Genomic DNA, 23,439 nt, shown 5'->3' with positions numbered 1-23,439 from the left:
CGAGAAAGCAGGCGGGCGGGGGAAGAGGCTGCAGGATGGAGGGAAGCCCGACCCTCGGGAGGGAAGCGGGCGGACCGGGAGGCCCCGACCTCGCGCGGGGCGGGGAAGCGGGGCCCTGCCCACCCTGCCCTCACCTCCGCCCGACGCAACAGGCGCGGCGGCCAGGTCCCGACCCCAGGGTCTGCGGGCCGGGGGGGCGGGGGCAGCAGCCCGCAGCCATGACAGGCGCGGGGCGGGCCGCGGGCGGGCTGGGCCGCACGTGCGGGCAGCGCCCCCTCCCCAGCCTCCCCGCCGTCCCCGGGCGCGGGCCCCTCACCTCCGCCGCCGGCGGCGGCGCGGCCCGGCCTGCCCCGACCCCCCGGGCCGAGCGGCGGCGGCGGCGGCACGTACTCACCGCCGCTCGCTGGCTCTCGGGCTTCGCCATGACTGAGGCGCCCCCGCCGCCCCCCGCCTCGACCGAGACTGACACGCGCGGCTGGCCGGGCGGGGGCGGCCTCAGGCGACCACCCGGCTGACAGAACCCGCCCCCGCCTCTCCCCACCAGTTGAGCAGCGGCCGCTGCCCCGCGGTGCCCCCGGGCTTCCTCCCAACGCCTGGGGCGGCGGGTGGCAACGGCGGGCGGCGGCGGCACTTACCGGCGGCGCGGCCAGGCCCCCCTGTCAGCGCGGGGCCGGGAGGGAGAGGAGGGAGGAGTGAAGGGGCACCGCCTCCCCCGCGCCGCCACGCACCCGCCTGATTGGCCCAGTTCACTCCCCCAGCGCGACCCCACCAGCCCCTGCGAGCGGCACTCCGGCAGCACCGGCGCGCCATTTGCATATTTGTGCCCGCGCCGCTGATTGGCCGGGACTCAGAGGGGCGGCTGTGACTGCGGCCGCTCCCGCCGCCGCTCCTGCCGCGTCGGGCGACCCGGGAGGGAGGATCCCTCTCCCCGCTCCCCTTGCCTCGCGGCCCGGCCCGACCCGGGACGGAGGGCGGCGGGAGGCGGGGTCGTCGCCCCGCTCCAACATGGCCCCGCCGCGCCGCCGACCCAATCGCCGGTGCGGTTACTGCTGGAGCCCCGGGCGGCCTCGGGGCGGGGAAGTGTTGGGGCCGGGCGCCCTCTGGCCGGAGCGCGGGGCAGTGCAGTGGCCCGGGCTCCCCTCGCCGCCCCGCCGCCCCGCCGCGGCCGCCACGTCAGGCCGCGCCCTCGCGACGGCCTCTCCCCTCCCCGCGGCCCCGCCGCCACGTCAGGCCCGGCAGGCACGCCCCGGCCGCGAGCTGACCAGTGGCGGGGTCGGCGCCGAGGTCACTCACGCGCTGGGCATCTCTTCGCCAGCCCGGAGCCAGCCGGGAACCGAGACGGTGTCCTGAGCCTCCCTTTTCAAAGGCGTGGATTCGGACCCGCGTCCTCCTTACGCTCTGACACCGCCGTGACACACGCCTGTGCTGTAAAATCCGGAGCAAGGAGAGTGGCGCCGCGATGATGCAGCGATTCAGCCCAGGTGCTAAGCACCTGCCATGGAGAAGGCGCCAGGCTTAGGAGAGACCCAGCCCCAAGTCCTGATGCAGAGAGCGAGCGAGCGCGCACCTCAAGTGGTGGAGAGCTGGGGCTGACACCTAGTCTTTCCGATGTTCAGGCCCACGTTCTGATTTGCACAGCTATGAAGGGAAAGAAAGAACAAACGGGGGGGGGGGGAGGGAGGAAAGGAGGGGGGACACTGGTCTAGGAGCAGGTGGCCTACTAGAAAACCACTGTCCAACGAAGGTGTGGGGACACCTGGGTTCCCACTCGCTCTGTCTCTAATTAACTGTGTGACCTACATTAAATCATAACATGTCCCAGGGCCTCGGTTTTTCCTTCTGTAAAACGAAGAGGCTGGACAAATTTCCTAAAAGCCTTCCAGCTCTAAAATTCTACGGATGCCTTTCAGACTCTGGTCTGGCTTTAATACCTGATTAAAGCGAGAATGAGAGATAGACAAAATAATGGGATGCTAGGACTTCAGTCTGTCTACCTTATGTTTGTTGGAAACTTTACAGTTTCAAATCCATTGTGGGTGACATTTAGCATTCATCTTACAGTGGACAGAAAACTTGAATTTCAGACTCCACAAAGAAGCATAGAGCAATGTCACTGTGCTTGTTTATGCCTGACCAGAGGGTAATGGCTGCGGTATACAGAGTGCTAGTTTACCAGGTAATTTCTTTCTTTATATGCCCCCATGCAGGCCCTCCAGGATGGATCAACACAAGTCTATTTAGCTCAGATATGGAAAGGGCTGGGAGGGAACCCTGCTGAGAAAGAAGTTACAATTACAGCTTTGATTCCTCTCAAGGATACTTAATAATAACCACATACTAGGATAAGAATGCACAGAAACAGTTCACCCCGGAGCTCCCTACACTACTTCTTATTTGAATACTGCTTCTGTTTGCAAATTCAACCTGTTGAATCAAATTTAAGGCCAGTAACAGCTCATTTAGAGATGTTAGAGAATAAGACATTCCATATTTTGTCTAAAACTTTAGCTACTTTTTCAGAACGTTTCTCCCCAAGAAAATTCACCTTTTCTTGAGTCTTTGAACATTACTTATACTTGGTGCTTAAAGAGCATCATTATGGGCATTATTGTATTCTATTATGATCAAGAATGCCCTCAGAAGTATGTAGACCTGTTTGCCCTAATGAAAAATGGTCTCTAGAAAGCTGTTATTATTTTAAACTTCCATCCATCTTTTTCTATGTCTTATTCCTCATTACTGGATTGGCATTTCTCTATTTTTCCACCTAATAGTCTCCTTCCTTCCTTCCTTTTTCTTTTCTTTCTTTCTTTCTGCTTCTATTCTACTATGAATACACACTGATAAACTTTTATTAGTTTAGACTCGGGGTTGTCTTTTTTTTTTTTTTAAGATTTTATTTATTTGACAGAGAGATCACAAGTAGGCAGAGAAGCAGGCAGAGAGAGAGGAAGGGAAGTAGGTTCCCCACTGAGCAGAGAGACCGATGCGGGGCTTAATCCCAGGACCCTGAGATCATGACCTGAGCTGAAGGCAGAGGCTTAACCCACTGAGCCACCCAGGCCCCCGTGACTCTCAGGTTTTGAGTAAAAATTTTCTGTAGGATTCTCTTATGGCTGAAGTGCATGACTTTTTGTGATGTCTATTTTGACTGGTCAACTTATTTCTTTAAATCTCAATGGTATTCTCAGTCACTGAGGTTTCTGCATATATGGACTCTGAAGAAGTTATTGCAAAGGATGGCTCTAAATCCCAGAATTAAGAGGCTGGATCAGCAAATACTACCCTCTGCAATTTATTTTAATTATTTTTTTTAAAGTTTTATTTAAGTAATCTCTACACCCCATGTGGGGCTTGAACTGATGACCCTGATGTCAAGACCTCCATGCTCTTCTGACTGAACCAACCAGGTGGCCCCTACCCTCTGCAGTTTAAATGAACAAAAGTCAATTATCATCAACAACAAAATCTAGCAACACTGGCCTACCATTTCCTTCAGGCAATGGAATATCCAGAGGCAGGTAGGTGGTGGCAATGCTCTCCAGGTCCCTCTATCCCACTCTAGAGTAAAACTGGCTCCAGCAGTTCTATCCATTGCCTTTCAAACCAAAAAGGTCCTGTATTTGCAGACACAATGATTCAAGGCACCACAAAGCCTGTGCTAAGACAAAGAGTGGTTCTCCACACTCTGAAGGAAACATTCCACAAGCCCAACAGCTACCATCAGTCCTTGGTGGTGTGTTAAGGGTTTACATTTATTATTTCACTTTACTTCACAACCATTCTATAAGGAAGGGCTGATTTTTCCCACTGTACAGATGAATAGGGTCCAAAATCTTGCTCCACAGGTTACACAATCACTGAGTGGCAGAGGTAGGATTCAAACTTAGAGCTGGCTGATCCTAAAGCCTGAAACTCTTAACCATTACATTACATTCCTCCTTTAAGCAGTAGTTTTGAATTCCATATTTAGCAAGCAACCTCCTGGTTAGGAATTTGGCATCTTAGAAGGGGGAACTGTGGGCACCTGGGTGGCTCAGTTGGTTAAGCAACTGCCTTTGGCTCAGGTCATGATCCTGGAGTCCCGGGATTGAGTCCCACATTGGGCCCCCAGCTCTGTGGGGTGTCTGCTTCTCCCTCTGAACTTCTCCCCTCTCATGCTCTCTCTACTCTCTCTCAAATAAATAAATAATAATTAAAAAAAAAAAAAAGAAGGGGGAACTGCCCCACGGGCATTTTGGGTAAGGACACCAAAAAAGGAATATCCCAAAACGCATACATTGAATGACATTTTCTAGCAAGTGAGGAATAGGAACCAGTGCTCTGTTCACTTTTGTGGGAAACTGATATACTCAAGATCCTAAAATTCACCTCAGACCTGTTAGAATGGCTATTATCAGACAAGAAGTAAGTGTTGAGAGTAACAGAGAAAAGGGAACCCTTGTGCACTGTCAATGGAAATGTAAATTGGTGCAGCCACTATAGAAAACAGTATGGAGGTTCCTCAAAAATTCAAAATAGAACTACCAAATGAGCCAGCAATTCCTCTTCTGGGTTTTTAATCTGAAGAAAACAAAACCTTTAGCTTGAAAAGATATCTGCACCCTGCCCCCAACCACCGTTCACTGTAGCATTATTTACAATAGCCAAGACATGGACACAACCCAAGTGTAACTTTTTTTTTTTAAGTTTATTTACTTACTTACGAAATCTCTATACCCAGTGTGGGGCTTGAACTCGTGACCTTGAGGTCAAGAGTCAAATGGACACTCTTCTGACTGAGCCAGCCAGGTACCCCTACCTAAGTGTCTATTAATGGAGAAACAGATAAAGGCAATGTGGTATGTATATACAATGGGATATTATTCATCCATAAAAAGGAATGAAATCTTGCCATTGCAACAATACATGGACCTTGAGGGTATTAGGCTAAGTGAAGTCGGACAGAGAAAGACAAATACCACATGATCTCACTTATATGTGAAATCTTAAAAAAAAAAAAAAAAAAAGCCCCGCTAAGCTCATATATACAGAAAACCGACTACCAGAGGAGGGGGAAGTGGGTGGGGAAAATGGGTGAAGAGGGTCAAAAGACACAAACTTCCAGGGCGCCTGGGTAGTGCAGTGTGTTGAGCAGCCATCTCTTGGTTTCAGCTCAGATTGTGATCTCAGGGTTGTGAAATCAAGCCCTATGTCAGGCTCGGCCTTCAGCACGGAGTCGGCTTGGGGTTCTCTCTCCCTCTCCTTCTCCCCCTCCCATTAGTATTCTCTCTCTCTCTCAAATAAATAAATCTTTAAAAAAAAGGCAAAGGATATAAACTTCCAGTTACAGAATAAGCCATGGGATGTAATGTACAGCATGGTGATTCTAGTTAATAATACTGCATTGCATATTTGAAAATTGCTAAGAGAATAAATCTTAAAAGTTCTCATCCCAAGAGGAAAAGTGTTTGTAATTATGTATGGTGATGGATGTTAATTAGACTTTCTGTGATCATTTCCCAATATATACAAATACTGAATCATTATGTTGTATACCTAAAACCAATATGTTAATTGCACCTCAATAATTTTTTCAAAGGCCTAGAACTGCAAAACTAAGCAGTAGACCCTATCTCAGTGAGACCTCCTAAAGTGACACTCATGGAATAGTCAAAATATCCTTGAAAAAAAAAAAAAAAAGACCAAAATGAACACAACACTGTGTGTTAACTACACTGGATTAAAAAAAAAAAAAATCCTTTGGAGCACCTGGCTGGCTCAGTCCATAGAGCATGTGACTCTTGATCTCAGGGTTGTGAGGTTGAGCCCTCCATTGGGGACGGAGGTTACTTAAAAAACAAAGAACAACAAAAGAAATAATTTTTTTAATACTTCATAAAAAAGAAAGAAAGTTGAAGGACTCATGCTTCCTGATTCAAAACTTACTACAATGCTATAGTAATCCAGACACTGTGAACTGGCATAAGGATAGACCTATAGATCAATGGAATAGAACTGAGAGTCCAGAAGTAAACTTTTATATTCATGGTCAATTTATTTTCTCTTTCTTTCTTTCTTTCTTTCTTTTTTTTTTTTTTTTGGTCAAATCATTTTCAAAAGAGTGCTAAGATGTAAATCAAGGAGACTACTAGAGATACAAATGCTAGAGAATGAAGCTGGATCCCTAACTTATACCATTCAGAAAAAAAATAAATCAAAAGGGATCATGGACCTAAATGTTAAGAGGTAAAACCATAAAGCTCTAAGAAGAAAACATAGGAGTAAATCTTCAGGACTTTGGGTTAGGCAGTGGTTCTATGTATAGTACATGATACCATGGCATAAAGAACAAAAAGAAATATAAATTGATGGGGTGCCTGGGTGGCTCAGTGGGTTAAGCCGCTGCCTTCGGCTCAGGTCATGATCTCAGGGTCCTGGGATCGAGTCCCCCATCGGGCTCTCTGCTTGGCGGGGAGTCTGCTTCCGCCTCTCTCTCTCTCTGCCTGCCTCTCTGCCTACTTGTGATCTCTATCTGTCAAATAAATAAATAAAATCTTAAAAAAAAAAAAGAAATATAAATTGAGCTTTGTTAAAAATAAAGAAACCAAAGAAAATATTGATATATTGAACATCAACATAGAAAAACTTCTGTGACTCAAAGGATACTGTTAAGAAAATGCAAAGATACCGACAGAATGAGAAAATATTTGCAAATCACACATCTGATAAGGGTCCAGGATCAAGAACGTACAAAGACTTCTTACAACTCAATAATAAAAAGACAAATAACCCAATGTAAAAATAGGCAAAGTATTTTTGAATACTCCAAATGACATTTCTCCAGTGAAGATGGACAAACAGCCAATATGCACAAGATGCACAACAGCATTAGTTCTTAGAGAAACACAACTCAAAACCACCCTGAGATACCACTTCACATCCATTAGGATAGCTCTCATAAAGAAGGCAGGCAATAACAAGTGTTGGGGAGCACGTGGAGAAGTCAGAACCCTCTTAGATTGCTAGTAGACATGTGAAATGGTGTAGTCATTTCAGAAAACAGTTCTTCAAAAAATTACACAGTTATTTGATGACCCAGCAGCCCCCCAAATGAAAACAGGTTCACATAAAAACTTGGACACAAATGTTCATGGCAACCATTATTCATCACGGCCCCCAAATGGAAATAAACCAAATGTCCGTCAACTGATGGATAACCAAAAATGGTTTCTCCACACACTGGACTATTATTCAGCCATAAAGGAAGATTAGGGGGTGCCTCGGTGGCTCAGTGGGTTAAGCCTCTGCCTTTGGCTCAGGTCATGATCTCAGGGTCCTAGGATTGAGCCCAGCATCTGGCTCTCTGCTCAGCAGGAAGCCTGCTTCCTCACCCCACCCTGCCCAGCCTGCTGGTCTGCCTACTTGTGATTTTTCTCTCCCTCTCTCTCTCCAATAGATCAATAAAATCTTTATTTTAAAAAAGACCGTTAAAAAAAATGTTAAAAAAAAAAAAAAGATTAGGTCCTGATACATGCTACAATATGGCTAAACCTTGAAAACATGCAGGGAGATCAAAGCCAAATAAAAAAGACGACGTGTTGTAGGATTCCATTTATGTAAGAAGTCCAGAATAAGCAAGTCTACAAAGACAGAAAGTAGATTAGTGGTTGCCAAGGTCTGGGTTGGAGGAAAGGGGATGAAGAATGGAAAGTGATTGCTAATAGTACTTTTGGGGGGTGATGAAAATGTTCTAAAATTAGTTTGTGGTGATGGCTGCACATCAGCAATGAAGTGTGAATTCTACGGTAAGTGAATACTACCTCAATAAAGCTATTTTAAAAAGTGATGCCTAGCCAGCAACTTCCAACTTTGTTATATAAGTATTATATACATTAAATCCATATATATGGACTGTGTGTATATATATTCACTTAACCATATGTATGAACACATGTTGAGACAAAAGGAACAGATATATATATATATATATTTAATATTTTACTTATTTATTTGACAGAGAGAGCATGAGCAGGGGGAGCAGTAGAGGGAGAAGCAGACTCCCTGCTGAGCAGGGAGCCTGATACGGGGCTTGATCCTGGGACTCCAGGATCATAACCTGTGCCCAAGATAGACGCTTAACGGACTGAGCCCCCCAGGCATGCCAGGAACAGATACATTTTACTTACTTTTATCAAATTAGTTAAGCAGCGAATAATTTTTTAAGTCTGAAGATTGCTGACAGTGGCACTGTTATTTCTCATATTGTGCTTGTCAGTATTGTGACTTTAGTATAATTTACTTAATTTACATGCATTTAAATACCTACACTATATATCTGTACGAGGCTGGGTGCAGTGTCAATTACAAGAGATGTTTATATATCCCTATATAAGTAATAAATTATTAATAATAAATGTGTCATATAATAAATATGAAAAATATGTGTATAAAATATCTTCTCGCTCATCTTTAGCAACATTCACTTACAGGCTGAGGCACTAAAGAAAATGTTCTTTCACAGACCGATGATAAGTACTTCTAAATGCTATGGTATGCTTTTTTAACTTTTCACTCATTTTATGTTGATTTAAATTTTTATTTAAATATTTTATGCCCCCTGATATTATAGACTATAACATAATGTCCACCTTTCTGCAATAATGAGTAGTAGCTTGAAGGGGTCAGACACTTTTCCAGTCCAGGAAAAGAATCTGAGAGGAACTTTAGTTGGTTCAGCAGTGAGCAAAAACTAACTTCACATTATCCTCTGGGAGTTGTGAAATCTCCTTAACTCAGTGAAGAACAGAGGTTCTTTTTAGGGCAGGAGTGAAGGACATCACTAGAAAGCTCTTTAACCTTCTTTTCAGGCTCTTGTTCAAGCAAATAGAAAAGAAGGGTAGGTAAGCTTTCAGCCGTAGCTTAAAGCACCTCAAAGCTCATTTGAAAGCGAGTTTCGCACTGTTTTCAAATCTGGAGGCTGCTGCTAATAACAATATCCAAAGGATATGTTCAGCCAGGCAGCCAATTTTCACACTCCTGCTCTTGAGGCCTATCTGTTTAATCTGGGACAGATCGTAGGGCCTGTAAATTTGATCTAGTTTATTCCCGTGTTTAGCCAGGAATATATTTCAAAGCACGATCTCGCCTGACAGTTCAGATCTTCCACTGGTCTGCTTTCACAAACAGTTGCTTGTCCTAATCTTAAAAGGTCTTCAGGAGAAAAGAGGTTTCGCTGTTTTCCTTGCTCTTCCTTGAGCATCTCCTTCCCTTCCTTTGTGAGTCTGCTTCTCTTTGGGGAAGGTAAGCACTCCTGGAGGAATTACTTCTAAATCAAGTCTGGAGAGATCAAATGCGTGCAATGCAGCTGCTACTTGAAAAATGAGTTCATTCAACAAATATTCCAAGAGTGTCTATGAAGTGTCAGGCCCAGGGCTGGGTGCTGGGAAGACAATGAACGAGACAGAGATGGTCCTCCGGCCTCATGGCCATCACATTCTGTGATGTAAATACCCACTAATTATTTTTATTAACTTTGGTAATACTTAACCTTCATTTACAGGTATCATAATTGTTGTGCTTAAAAAAAAAAACCATGTGTGATCTGTACCATATAACCGAAGGATTGGTGGAAACCAGAGACTTTAAGATGTCTAATCAACTAGTTTGCTTTATAGGCATTAGGGACATCTTATTTCAAGAAAAAACCATCCTGATGCAATTTAAATCCATCTTGTCTTGTTTAAGCTCCAAAAAAGAGAAACTTGTACCAGGTTCCCTCTGAATTTTTCTTGACTTGTTTTGCTCCATCCGTACTAGCCACGACTATGATGTCACCATCTTTCCATGATCCCACTAGCCGAGTTTCATGGTCCTACTTATGCCATGGGAAGAGCTTATAAAACTCACATTGTTAGAAATAAAAGAAATCCTTTAACAATTGCCATAATCTTTTTTTTTCTTTAAATAACTGGGTAAGCTTTCCCTTGCCTCATAAGAATTTAAGAAGGGCTATCATTCCCATTAAGATCATCTTTTAAAGTACTTCTATTTTATCAAGGCGTCATTATGATCTCTTATGCAAAAGCATTTGGAAATTATTGGAATTCTTGGACGTTTGGGTTGAGGATATATATTAATTATAGTTATTTTCTTTGCATTGAACCCCATGGTTTGTTTTATGGAGGCTGAGTAACGACATGTCAACCCTGAAAATTAATTCCAGGTTATATGATTGAAAAGACAATTTAAATTTAATAGCAGAGAGACCTCAAAAAGTTTTGCTAAAAATCAGTGTTGGGGTGCTTGGCTGGCTCAGTCTGTGAAACATGGGACTCTTGATCTCGGGGTCACGAGTTTGGGTCCCATGGTGGGTGTAGAGATTACTAAAATAAATAAATAAATAAATAAATAAATAAATAAATAAGCAAGCGAGCGAGCAAGTGAGCAAGCAGGCAAACTTTAAAAATAAACTAGTGCAGCTCTTTTCTCTGCTTGCCATTAGGTGTTAAGAAGTTAGTTAGCTTGCACAATTTACGTAGAAGTCTTGTGTGAAAACGAGGATGGGAGCCGGTCTGTGTTTCTTTTTTTTTTTTTTTTAAGTTTTTTTTTTTTTTTAAAGATTTTATTTATTTATTTGACAGAGAGAGATCACAAGTAGGTAGAGAGGCAGGCAGAGAGAGAGAGAGGGAAGCAGGCTCCCTGCTGAGCAGAGAGCCCGATGTGGGACTCGATCCCAGGACCCTGAGATCATGACCCGAGCCGAAGGCAGCGGCTTAACCCACTGAGCCACCCAGGTGCCCCCAGGTCTGTGTTTCTTAACACAAGAAAGTCATAGGAATAGTTAGGTCTCCTATGGGCACACAGTTGATGTCTCCAGCCTTCCACATATCAGACAAACATTCTGTCTTCCAGAAAGTTCAGTTAGGTAGAGACCCCAAAAATACTGTTGTCAGAGAACCGGATGTGTTCTGAAACGAGGCGAGTTCTGCCACGCCGACAGGGCGCACTCAGGTGATGGTTAGCAACAAGACACAAGAGTGAAGAATGAGGCCAGATCCTCTGGATATCAAATGTACAATTGAAATTTTTTCCTTTTCATAGCTTATCTCAGCGGCATGTAGGACTGCGGAATTTTTTTCTCATACTCAGCAATTTTTGGCTAATACCGTGGAGCCCTCTCTGTCCAACACACAGTACCCTGGCTCCTGGAGGATACTTCTCTTTGTGTTTCCTTGGCAGAATGTGTCCTATTTGGCAAGAACATACTGAGTGGGGGGCACCTGGGTGGCTCAGTGGGTTAAAGCCTTTGCCTTTAACCTAAAGCTCAGGTCATGATCTCAGGGTCCTGGGATAGAGCCCCGCATCGGGCTCTCTGCTCAGCGGGGAGCCTGCTTCCCCCGCTCTCTCTGCCTGCCTGCCTACTTGTGTCTGTCAAATAAATAAATAAAATCTTTAAAAAAAACCCAAAAAACCAAAAACAGCATACTGAGTGATCTGTGTGAACTCTCTGAAATGTTGGGCTGGCTCACTGACTGCCCCTCCTCTTTCTAGATAAAAGAAAGTGACTGCAGTCTTTTCTCTTCCTCAAACACACCACCCTCCTTGTCTCGGGACCTTTTCACCTTCTATTCCCTCTGCCTTATCCCTGGTTCCCCTTAGGTCCTGCAGAAATGGCTTCTCAGAGAGGCCTTCCTTGACCCCCTAGTCACAGTCTGCTTCCTTCTTAACACGTATCACTGTCCTGTTTGCGTGTTTATTTAATTTGTCTCCACCCAGTAGAAAGCAAGCATCTGTTGGCAGAGACAGGCTGTCTTGCTGCTCCTGGAAGAATTCTCAGCACCTAGAACACAGGTGCTCAGTAAGTAGGTATTTTATTACGGAACGAACTGTTGACCCAACATACCTATAATGTGCTAACAGAATAAATTGCTGTCACTGGGGATTATCCCATCTGGTTTTGAACAAGACACTGGAAGCCTCTATCACAGATTCTCAAATCTTTCTGTGTATTAGAATCACCTGGGAGGAGCACCTGGGTGGCTCAGTCAGTTAAGTATCTGCCTCCGGCTCAGGTCATGATCTCAAGGTCCTGGGATCGAGCCCTCAGGGAACCAGCTTCTCCCTCTTCCTCTGCTCCTCCCTGCTGCTTGTGCTCTCTTTCTCTCTCTCAAATAAATAAATACAATCTTTAAAAAAAAAAAAATCACCTGGGAAACTTAAAAATGACCTTTGCTTAGATCTTGCCCTGAATGATGGGTGATGAGTCTCCGGTATTAGCATGTTTGAAAAGCTCTTTGTATAACTACTTGTGTCACCAAGGCAGCAAAGAAGGGCTGTAAGTGACATGGAACTGAATGGTTACCTGACTACCAAGGTCTCATCCTCTAGGTGACAGGGTCACCTCTGTCTAGGGCAACCCAAAGTGTTCTTCAGACGACACTGTATCTTTTAAATACAGGGCTCATTATCACAGAGGGGCAGAATTAGGCACAAACCATTTGAAAAATGAACCTGTAAGGAAAGAGAAAAGGCATCCAAGTAATCGAGGTGCATCTCTTAGGATCTGCTCTGAAAACCTCCTAGCAGAGGGAGCAAGTTCCAGCGCACACCTTTTTTCCTTCAAAAAAGAAAGCTACACACACAAACCCCTTCACTTAGCTCTAGAAGTCGCTGGCAATCAAGCAATCAAGTATCAGAGCAAACAAAAAACAATGCTCCCAGAAGAGGGAACTATCCAAATTTCATTCTCTTCTCTGGAGGAATCAGAGGCCAGGTAGTAGTAGGTTCAGAAACAGTTGCCCATATTTTTTTTAAGGTTTTATTTATTTGACAGAGAGAGAGGGATCACAAGTAGGCAGAGAGGCAGATGGTGGGGGGGTGGGGCGGGAAGAAGCAGGCTCCCCGCTGAGTAGAGAGTCCAATTCGGGGTTCCATCCCAGGAGGACCCTGAGATCATGACCTGAGCCTTAAGTGGCTTAACCCACTGGGCCACCCAGGCGCCCCAGTTGCCCATAGTTTTCGTAATGGCAAACTCTAAACTTTTAAGACCTTATTTATGATTGGGACCTCCACTTTTTTTTTTTAATGGAAAAACGGTTTTTTGCATCAAGCCATTCAATTAAGAAAGAGTCTTTTTTCCTTTATTTTTCAAAAATCACCATCAGAAATGTTAACATAAACGAGGTCAATGCTGAAAGTCCATCGGTTTCCCCTCCAGTAAGAAAAGCCAAATGACTCTAATAAAATGGAGAGGACACATGATTAGAAGTAGAAATATTTGAGTTATAGTCCAGGCTCTGCCACTGGGCCAAGAGAATAAATGATCAGCAATTTTTTTCCTGCCCATAAGATGAGAATCAAGAATCATAACACCTCTGGTGTCTGTTTCCATTGTTGTTTTTTCATAAACATTCCCTGGAAATGTTACAGTGTGCAAAGGAAAATTACTGGTCTTCTGTCTTGCAGGTGAGCTTTTAAGAAAAAAAAAAATTCCAGTGGTTACAGTAATTAGAAACACTAATCTAGGTTATACTATGTGCCCAGCAAAGTGCTTAACAAAAACATAACAAAACAAAAACTGTATACAATCAATGCTTGCCTTGTGCCACACTCTTGGCACACACCCGCTACTAGGGAAACTGAATCCATTAGACCAGAACGGTAGGTAGATCAACAAACAGGGAAAGCCATTTCCTTTGCAGCAGGGGAAACTCGGCTCAGCCAAACACAGAAATAACTCTGAAAAACCCACTTATTCATCCCCAAAAGTCTATTTCCACCCCCAGATCTAAATTTTTTTCATTTCCCAATGGTGATGTTGAGACCGTGGAAGAGACTATTCAAATTCAGAGACTCTCCTGTCAGTCAAGATTAGGACAGCAAACTTGAGTAATTGTGAGTTCAACAAGCTTCCACTCAAGGTTTTCAGTAGATGAGAGGCTCTGGGAAGTTGGAAAATTGACAGCAGTTTTGCAGTTGATCCTAGGACAGCTTAAAACACCCAGAACCCCTGCCTCCTAATTTCTCAAGGCTAGAAACAACCTTCGGTAGATTATCTGGCTGAGAATTTGCTGGGACAGGTATGGGTTGAAAACCTGTGTGATCCAGGTAAATCTTGAACCTTATCTCCCCTTAGCTTCCTGATTCATCAGTAAAACAGAAACAAAAATATCTCCTTTGCAGGGTTAATAATCTGAAGCTTAGTGGTGATATCCACAAAGTTAGTACCTATTAGGTTATCAGTAAATTATGGCTCATTTTTGAAAGTCAGCTGAGTGATTTTCAAACTTGTGAAAGGTTGATGTATTTGCCAAATCGTGTGAAGCAGGGAAAGTTTTTCAGTAGCAAATACGACTGTATTGTACACGATCAAGATAATATCACAAAAAGCACACATCTGTTCACCAAAACCAAGAAAGAAAAACCCCCCCAAGCAAGCTATTGAGTTGGGTAATGTGTCAGACTCTCCCCTCTAATATTTGTTGGCTACCTGTTGATTTGATTTATGCCCAAGGTTGGAGCCAGCAGCGGCAACTGTAACCAGACAAGCAGTGGTAGGCAAAGGGAGGAAAGAACTATCCTGGTGAGAGCAGCAGCCCTCCATAGTGCAAACCTCTACTGATAACGCTTTATACTAGAGCTGATAAACTAATTCGGCGATTTTGAAGCTTTTTTGAAGCTTTTTTGAAGCTTTTTCGAAAGCAGGAAAACTCTTTCTTCAAGAAGTTTAATTTTTTTTTATTTTTGGCAGAATCTCAAGATGTAAAACACAGAAAAAGCAGAAGCCCCAAAGAGAAAACAGAACAAAGGCTGAACTGTCTTTCTGCAAGCCCTGGGATCCTTCCAACCTTCCCCACCCCTCACAGGCACAGGCATTTCTGAAGTCTTCCTGGGCTTGGAGGGACATACTTTGAAAACCCTTAAATCCAGCCCCTCATTCTGCAGATGAAGAGATGAAACCCTGAGAGGCTGAGACCTACCAAGTTTGCACAGTGAGTTTGTGCGAGAACCAACATTTGGACCAAAGCCTGTGGCTTCTCAGCTTAGCATTTTCTCCCTGCACTAGGACTACTCAGATGGAATTAGTTTTTCCAGAATAACCCATTGGGTTAAATAGATGAAGGTGAACCTTGATAAAGGGGTCCACTTGGCAGAAGTCAACTCCCTGAAAAATGTACCTTCTCAAACTGTCAGGTTGATCAGATGTCCCACCTTTGCCCACCTTTCCTATCATGTTCCACAAGGCACCAAAATTATCTGTTTTGTAGTAGAGATTAAGAAATTAGCCTACATATTCCCCCTCTCTCTCTGCCTGCCTCTCTGCTTGTGATCTCTCTCTCTCTAATAAATAAATAAAATCTTTTTTTAAAAAAAAGGGGAGTGGGGCGCCTGGGTGGCTCAGTGGGTTAAGCCTCTGCCTTCAGCTCAGGTCATGATCTTAGGGTCCTGGGATCAAGCCCTGCATCCAGCTCTCTGCTTAGCAGGGAGCCTGCTTCCCCCTCTCTCTCTGCCTGCCTCTCTGCCTGCTTGTGATCCCTGTCAAATAAATGAATAAAATCTTAAAAAAGAAAAAAGAAAAAAGAAAAAAAATTGGCCTGCACAGTGTATCCCACTATCTTGAATTAGTTGCCAACATTTATTTTTTGTTTTTTATTTTATTTATTTATTTGGCAGACAGAGATCACAAGCAGGCGGAGAGGCAGGCAGAGAGTTGCCAACATTTAAAAATCAGAAGGTCCTGTCTAAAAATCTGGATTTCCACCTTCTATTGAGACTGAGAAATTCTAGCAACACTGAGCTCTCCAACTCAGTTGATCACATCCCCAGGAGCTGAAGGGAGGCATGTGCTCTCCCATTTGTTGTAGTCCCCACTGGTCCCCACTACTTGTGCCCACTGCTGTCTGTTCCCTCTAGGTGTTGGAGTTTGTGACCCACGGTCTTCTATAGCTTACGGCTACAGAAGCAGTTTTGAGGACTGAGCTTATGGCAACCATGGTAAACTTAGGACACAGCGATAGGGGACAATCTCATTTCAAAAGATGAGGTGGGTGTCATCATAAATGATGCTGCTTTCCTGCACTGACTAAAGAGGAAACGTTCACAGTTTCCTGACTCATTTATTTTCCGCGGGCTGTTAAATTAACCATAGACTAATAGAGTTACAAGTCCCAGAGCCGCTTTCCCATGTGTCCCTAGTTACAGCACAACGCCAAATGCTCCAAGCCCCTCAGAAGCTGCATTATTAAACCCCACATCAGTCTGTTCCTGAATCCCAGGCCACCTCACTCACCACCACGGTGAGAAGGAGCAGGAGGAGGGCCCCAGGACCATTCCCGGGATGGGGGGCCATGTGATCGCGGAAGGAGACAGGAAAGGGATCCAGTCCTGCTCTCCTGGCAGTGACAATCCACGTTCTCCCAGCAGGTTCTTACTTCCTCTCCACACTTCCCCAAATCTGTTACCTCCACACACACCTCCTCTGGTCCAATCACCTTGCCCTCCTCTCTCTTTAGTATTTACAAAAGTATCAGGTAAATTCACACAATGCTTTCTGAAGTTGGTAACTGTCTATTTTTACTTTAGCCTTTTAACGTAGAAGTGTGTATGATCATTAACAGAATTTTAGGGATCGTGATTAGTAAGTGAAAAGGACATCTGGAGATTTAAAAGGGCTTCCTCTCAAATTAGTGCCATAGGGCTTATTTACTTGACCCAAAGGGCCACCTCTGTATCATTCCCTCCTCCAGGACTTTGTTCAGACAGTACTTTCTCAGTGAGGCTGTCCCTAACCACCTTAAAATTGTGACCCTCCCCCCTCCATCCCACATTCCCTAGTGCCTTCCCTGCTTCATTCTTCTCCTTTATCACTTATGTGAGACGATACACTTATCATATTCTACTAACTTTTCTCCTCTACCCTCACTAGCACATAAGCTCCATGGGGTAAGGCTTTCTGTCTGCCTTATGTCTTCAGCGCCATGGTGGTGCCTGGTCTGTGTTAAATGCTCACTGAAGATTTGTTAAATAAATGAACTGGTCAGGCCCAAGCCTCAGGGTGACAATTAACTTCAACAATCAACAGACACAAAGTAGGGATGCCTGAGTGGCTCAGTTGGTTGAGTGTCTGCCTTCGGCTAGGGTCATGATCCCAGGGTCCTGGGACTGCAACCAGCATTGGGCTCCCTGCTCAGCAGGGAACCTGCTTCTCCATCTGCCTGCCACTCCCCCTGCTTACGCAACCGTGCTTTCTCCTTCTCTCTCTGATAAATAAAATCTTTAATAAACACACACACACACACACACACACACACACACACAAAGTAGCACTTCTTGATGACAAGAGTGGCTGAATACTTAAAAGCTGGAAGGGACCTCAAAAGTTTGGACACTGTCTTTCCTTTATGTACACACATTTTGGAATGAACATATATACATTTCCTTTCTTAAATACTCTCAGAGATGAAACATAGTCTTCTTTTTAAAAAGAAAATCTAGAATAGATGTAGGGTAGCCCATCTGGGAAGCAGGACACTAAGCAAGATGACTTTTCTTCCCCCCCAAATGCAACAGTATACCCACACCATGGGTAAGGTGTGGGGTGTGATGGTGGTGAGTGTGCATGGGCGTGTGTGTGTGTGTGTGTGTAGTGTGGCATTGTACCTTTAACTAGATCATGAACCTTTCTTCTTTTCCTCTGAGCTAACAGTGATGGAGCCCAGTTCTTCATCTGAACTGTGTCCTAGTAAATGCACGTAGTAAAACCTAATTTGAAAATGAAGCAGTGGGTGTTCCCTGCTACTTAAGCCCGCAGCACTACATGTTCCAGCCGTCCTTGGGGAAAGAGCTATTTATTGTGGGGTGGGTTTTTTTTGCTGGTATTTATACCTTTTCACTCTGCTTCTTTGAATTCTTTGACCAGCACACTTGGGAAACTTCGTTTTATTTCCCAAATACAAACATTATGAAACCTGAACTTCTGGTTCAAGTGTTCTAACTGGGCACCAAGATCAGCGTGTAAATTGCCTGGTGGATCCCAGACCAGCTCAGATTCAGGCCGGCCAAGTGTATGCGCTCTGGGTGCTGATCTAACAGGCCAACATGCTGAGCGGAAGTGGGGTCAGCACTGAGAAACAGGCCATTTCAGCAATCGAAGCTTGGATTTTGGAAAAATTCTCTTGGTAGACTCCTGGAAGGAGGGGCAGCCCCTTGAGGACTTCTATCTAACAAGGAAGGTATTTCCTCTGTGTGGGCTTAGCAAGAATGGACGTACCATGAACTGGTATATGATAGGAGGGACGCTTCCGTGAGAAGGGAGGAACACAGAGTAGGTTAAGAATCAACAGATTTGGGGGCACCTGGGTGGCTCAGTCTGTTGAACACTGCCTTCAGCCCATGTCATGATTCTAGGGTCCTGGGATTGAGCCCCACGTCATCGGGCTCCCTGCTTTGTGGGGAGCCTGCTTCTCCCTCTCTGCTTTCTCTAATAAATTAAATCTTTAAAAAAAAAAAAAAAAAAAAAGAGTCAACAGATTTGTGTTTCTTTTCTGACTCTACCTCAACACTTAACATAGGACCTTAATTTTTTTTTAAGATTTTATTTATTTATTAGAGAGAGAGAGTGGACACACAGAGAGGAGAGGGAGAGGGAGAAGCAGACTCCCTGCAGAGCAGGGAGCCCAGCATGGGGCTCGATCCCAGGACCCTGAGATCATGGCCTGAGTCAAAGGCAGACTGGGCCATCCAGGCACCCCCATCATATGACCTTAATTTTTGAAGTCTGAGTAGCTTCATTTATCAAATGGAATCATGATCACTGCCTTACCTACTTTTCTGGGCAGTAGGGAGGACCAAAAGACAAAGTAGATACAAAGTATTTTTGAAACTATAAGGCACTAGAGAGTAGTATGAGGTTAATAAACATGAGACAAAATATCTTTTGCTGCTGCTGCTGCTGATGTCAGAAGGGCAAATGTGTTCTTGAGGGTCAGACATATCAGAATGTTTTAGACTTAGCCCTTCATCTGCTGTGTGATGTAGGGCAAGCCCTGGGGCCTCTCTGAGCCTTAGCTTTTTCATTGCAAGATAGGATGAATGCTCCCTACTTAATGAGGCTGCTCTGAGAATTAGATGGGGCAATCTGTCTGAAATCCTGTGCACGCAGAGACCTCACAAGCATGAGCTCCATTCCCACGTACCCTAGGTAATGAATCACGATCTCAATCAAGGGACTCTCCATTTGCTGTTTTACTTCATTCATCCAACTCTCTGTGTGATCTGCTCAATTCTTCTGTAAGTCTAAAACTGTTCTAAAAAGCAAAGTCTATTGATTTTGTTATTTATTGAGCATATGGGGCATAGTGATTGGGAAAGGGGGACTCTGGAGCCAGACTGCTTGATTCTGAATCACAGCTCTGCCACTTTCTAGCTGGATAATCTGGGGGAAATGCTTCTAACAGCTCTGCACTTCAGTTCGTCCATCTGCAAGCACTATGTAAATTTGTGCTCTTAACATAAAACCATAATTACTAGACATTGTACTCAGGGGAATACAGTGGTGGACGAGGCAGTGTTTCAGCGAGTTGCTGTGCAATCACCTGCCATTATCTTCCATGGTCGGCCCAGAGAGGTTAAGTAACTCCAAGGCCACGGCAGCTGGTTAGTGAAGAAGACTCCGGAAAGAGTAGTCAGGACTACTGAGAGAATTCCAGATTGCAAGCCATTATCCTCTACTCCAAGCCGTGCAATCAGATTCAAGCCAGGAAACGGAAGAGTCCTGGGTCTACCAGAGGGGGATTCTGGAAGCTGGAACTGGTCCTGTAATTCTGCACATTGCTGACCTCTACCCTCTTTCTACATCCCATTCCTTACAGTGCTGTTCTTGCCCAGGAAGATATGGATCTTCCTGCAAATTGCAGGCCCGGAGTTTATGGTGGAGATGACCTGAAGATACCACAGCCCCTACACCACTTGCATTTCTTTTGCGCTTATGAATCCTGAGCATGAACAAGGATTAGGTCTCTTGGAGACCTACCGAAAAGGGGGCAGATCCAGGTTTGGAGGTAGGGGGGCGGGCGGTGGGGGGGCTCTCAATACTGGGGGCTCTCCTTAGGAAAGGAATACATGAATTCAAAATGAGAGGCCAGGACTTGGAAGGGATACATGTAAGTGAAACGTCCTGAAGTTCGAGCATAATGAGCTTCCTGGTAATTCCAGCTCTACTCCTATAGTCACTGAACTTCCTTCGTTTCTCCCTCCACTCCATCCCTCTTCGACCCTTTGTCCTTCTATCCAGCTCACAAGCCCCAACTCTGACGACTAGTCTCTGCTGTGCACCAGGCAGCAACTTCATACGTTTACATTCTGATTTAAAAACAGGACTTGGCTCCGCTCTGCAGGTTTTTATCCAAGTCATGATACATGCATAGCTTTTCTTGATCTAAAAGAAGAAAACGATGTACAAGTAATCTGTGGGTGATGGGCAAACACACTACATGGGCTGTTAGACTTGGTAGACCCTACTTGAGCTGGGGCTATGGTTTTCTATCTATGTTTGTAAACAGGGGCAGGCTCTTCTATGCCTGGGACATCCAACAAGTAAAACCATCCTCTCAGATGGGGAGTGGGGAGGGGCTTAACAACCTAGAGAATGTCACATAGCTACGCATCATTCTGTATAATTGATAGAATATTTTTACACATGGCACCTGATCTAATGTGGTTTTATTTATACACCCATTAAGACAGATTGGGGACTGAGGCTTAGAGTGACTTGCCGAGGTCACAGAGCTACTCGCTGGTAAAGTCAGGCTTTGAAGAATGACTCCAAGTTCAGTGCCCTTTCTAATTCGACAGGAACTGCAATTTTCACTTAATACCGCTTTGTACAGGCTTGATGCCCAAGGATGAGGCTTAACGTTTGATTCTGAACAGTTCCCTTTTAATGCTTTCCTACAGCTCCCCCCCACCCCCCGCTGTTACCCCCACACCCAGAGGACACAAAGACTGCCCAGGCAACCACGGCACAAAGAACCCATAGACAAAGTCAGTAGAGGCCATTTTGTGGATAATCTGGGGACAAGAATGTGTTCCCCATTGGGAGGAACATTTTCTCAAAGGGGGTGATCTGGATGAGTCATCAAAGTTCATGCTACCATTTGCACTGTTTCCCACCTCTCCCCTTCCTTGTGGGCAGTGACGTCACTCAGCCCTGGAGAGAGACTATGTCTGTCCCCCACCTCTGGTCCCCAGCAGTCTGCTCAGTCAGGGCCTGGCCCGGAGCCACAGAGCCCAGCGCAGGAGGGGAAGAAGCGTGTCTCCCAGTGGCTGTCAGCTTTCCCAGCTAAGTCTCGCCACCCCTTTTTGCCTCTGCCCTGCACACACAGCCTCCAGCCGCCTGCCCGACTTTCCATTTTCAGGCCTGTCTGGTGCTGTTCTGGTTCTTGGAGTGGGACGACCCCCCTCCCCCTGCCCGGGTGCCTTGTCTGCAGCCTGGGGCTGCCCCCAGCGACACTCGGGCTCTGTGCCCACTGGCCTGGCAGGCCCTCTCTCAGGACAATGAGAATCTGCTGTAATGGAGAGTTTGCAATATAGGTCAAGGTGCTCTCTGAAGGGCCCAGGGGAGGATCACCTGACTGGGAGGGGGGTGACTCAGCGGGAAGGGGGAGGGATGGGAACCGGAATCTCCTGGCCCGCAGGGCCTGCAGGAGGAGGTCAAGTTGTCTCTGGCTGGCTGTCTGTCAGGTCTGGCTGCCTGTCAGGGGAGGAAGGAGAAGCTGCTGGAGACAGGAGGAGGGGCAAATGACCTCCGGTGACCCACCTAGGGTGGCATCAAAATCCCTCCCCCAGTGGCCTGTTACCCTCCCTGTAGCTGACGCCACTCCCAGGTCAGTCTGCCTCTGTGGCTTGTAAAGACCTAATTAGCCGCCTCTCTTGCCAAAGAGGGAAAGCAAATGAGCAGAGAGCTCATCACTCCAGACTCCATCAACCCAACCCCGCCCCGCCCCCCCCCACCAATCCCCGGCAAAGTAACCAAAGCCACCGGCATCTCATACAAAGGCAGCCTTCCTTCCAGTGGCGATTCGGGGTTTCCCCCACCCCCCCCAATTAATTCTGAATATGAGAATCACTAGCCCATTTTATTTGACGTCCCCACATGGCCGGGGGGCCCCCTTGCACGGGGGCAGCCCTGGCCGTGCCTTTGCTGGAACAGCAGCTGCTCTGAACCTCACTTCCTCCGGCTCCAGCTGCAGGTTCTTCCAGGCCAAGCGGGGAGTTTCCTCCTTCTCGGGGCTTTCAGCTTGGCTCGCCTGGCCACCCTCACCTCCCACCCCCCAGCTGCTCACCGCCCTCTGCGGGTAGCGCTTCTGGGACTCCCTGGTTCCGTGAGTCAGAGCCAGACTGGAGACAGAAAGCAGGCTTCCTTTCCTAAATCAGCCTCCTGCCCCGCACGCCGCAGAGGGAAGCTATAATTACCCGCTTGGCTCGGCTCTGGGAACTGAGCCACAGACGCTGGATGAGGAGGGATGGCTCCTGAGCCATGCCCTTATCTGCCGCACCCCAGTCTGGAAAGAGGAGTAAGAGCCAGGGGTTCGGGCCTGTCGCACATCTGTCAGACACTCCGTGCGCCCGTAATGAGGTGCGCTGGACCTGGACGCCCATGTACACGGCTGGAAAAATCGCTACAGTCAAGCTGCCAGGAATTTCTCGTTTTGTTTTGTTTTGATGAGCCTCCTGCCTCGTTGCCAAACAGCCTCATTTGAGGCAGGCGGCTCGTGGTGGATGTTGGTGTTTTAAGAGATAAAGGAGAAGGCAATGAAACATTGTTTTGGACCTTTAGGAATGTTTTATCCTGCAGGTGTTTGGGCATGAAATCTCAGGCCTCCCAGGCTCAGAGAAAAGTTTGAAACCCGAAAACTGAAAAAATAATTGACTCCAAAATGAAAAATAAAATGACAAAATAGCATGGGTTTGTTCACTCATTCACTCATTCACACACAAATCATTCATTCATTCACTCATTCATTCATTCACTCATTCGCTCACTCATTCATTCATTCCCAGGAGCACACCCTGATTCCATTCACTCAACAAATATTTGCTGAGCTGCTGCTTTGTGCCAGGCTCAACCTAAGGCACTAGGGATACGTAAGTACTAAACCCATTAAAGATACAGACAGAACTAAGTGGACAAATTCTCCTGCCCTGCACATCAATAGTACGATACAATATTTAGTAAATGATAAGGTCTGTTAGAGATAATAAGTGCGATTGACAAGAAAAAAAATAGAACAACGATTTTGGGGGACTTGTCGGTAAAGGAGGACATTTCATGACATTTGAGAACAGTGAGAGTTCTCTGCCTGTGTGGAATGACTGCCAAGAATTTTAGCCAATCATAAATTCAATGAGTTATAGTTGACTAGAGTAAAATTATAAAAATACTTAAGTTTTGTTTATAGG

General features: G+C 45.7%; 1 protein-coding gene and 1 long non-coding RNA gene across 10 annotated transcripts in view; one reads left to right on the top strand and one right to left on the bottom strand.

The window, feature by feature from the left end:
• Positions 1-23,439, bottom strand: part of CHD9 (chromodomain helicase DNA binding protein 9) — a 222,748-nt gene that overhangs the window by 167,683 nt on the left and 31,626 nt on the right. For 5 of the 9 annotated variants that reach the window (XM_032325862.1, XM_032325868.1, XM_032325867.1 and 2 more), the window contains exon 1: positions 636-716. The exons of 1 other annotated variant lie outside the window; for it this stretch is intronic. The gene's annotated coding sequence lies outside the window, so the exon portion shown is untranslated. Of the gene's footprint in view, positions 1-394; positions 469-635; positions 717-1,293; positions 1,386-23,439 lie in introns of those variants that run through there. 3 more of the 9 variants (XM_032325865.1, XM_032325863.1, XM_032325866.1) reach the window with 3 other exon arrangements.
• LOC116579914 lies at positions 2,064-21,964 on the top strand. Its single transcript, XR_004281455.1, has 4 exons — positions 2,064-2,176; positions 14,732-14,972; positions 15,895-16,024; positions 19,851-21,964. It is a non-coding gene; the product is annotated as an uncharacterized LOC116579914 (long non-coding RNA).

The sequence above is a fragment of the Mustela erminea genome, chromosome 19, assembly GCF_009829155.1.
Source record: "Mustela erminea isolate mMusErm1 chromosome 19, mMusErm1.Pri, whole genome shotgun sequence".
Classification (NCBI taxonomy): domain Eukaryota; kingdom Metazoa; phylum Chordata; class Mammalia; order Carnivora; family Mustelidae; genus Mustela; species Mustela erminea.
Note: the sequence above shows the minus strand (reverse complement) of the source record. Positions and strands in the feature narration are given on the sequence as shown.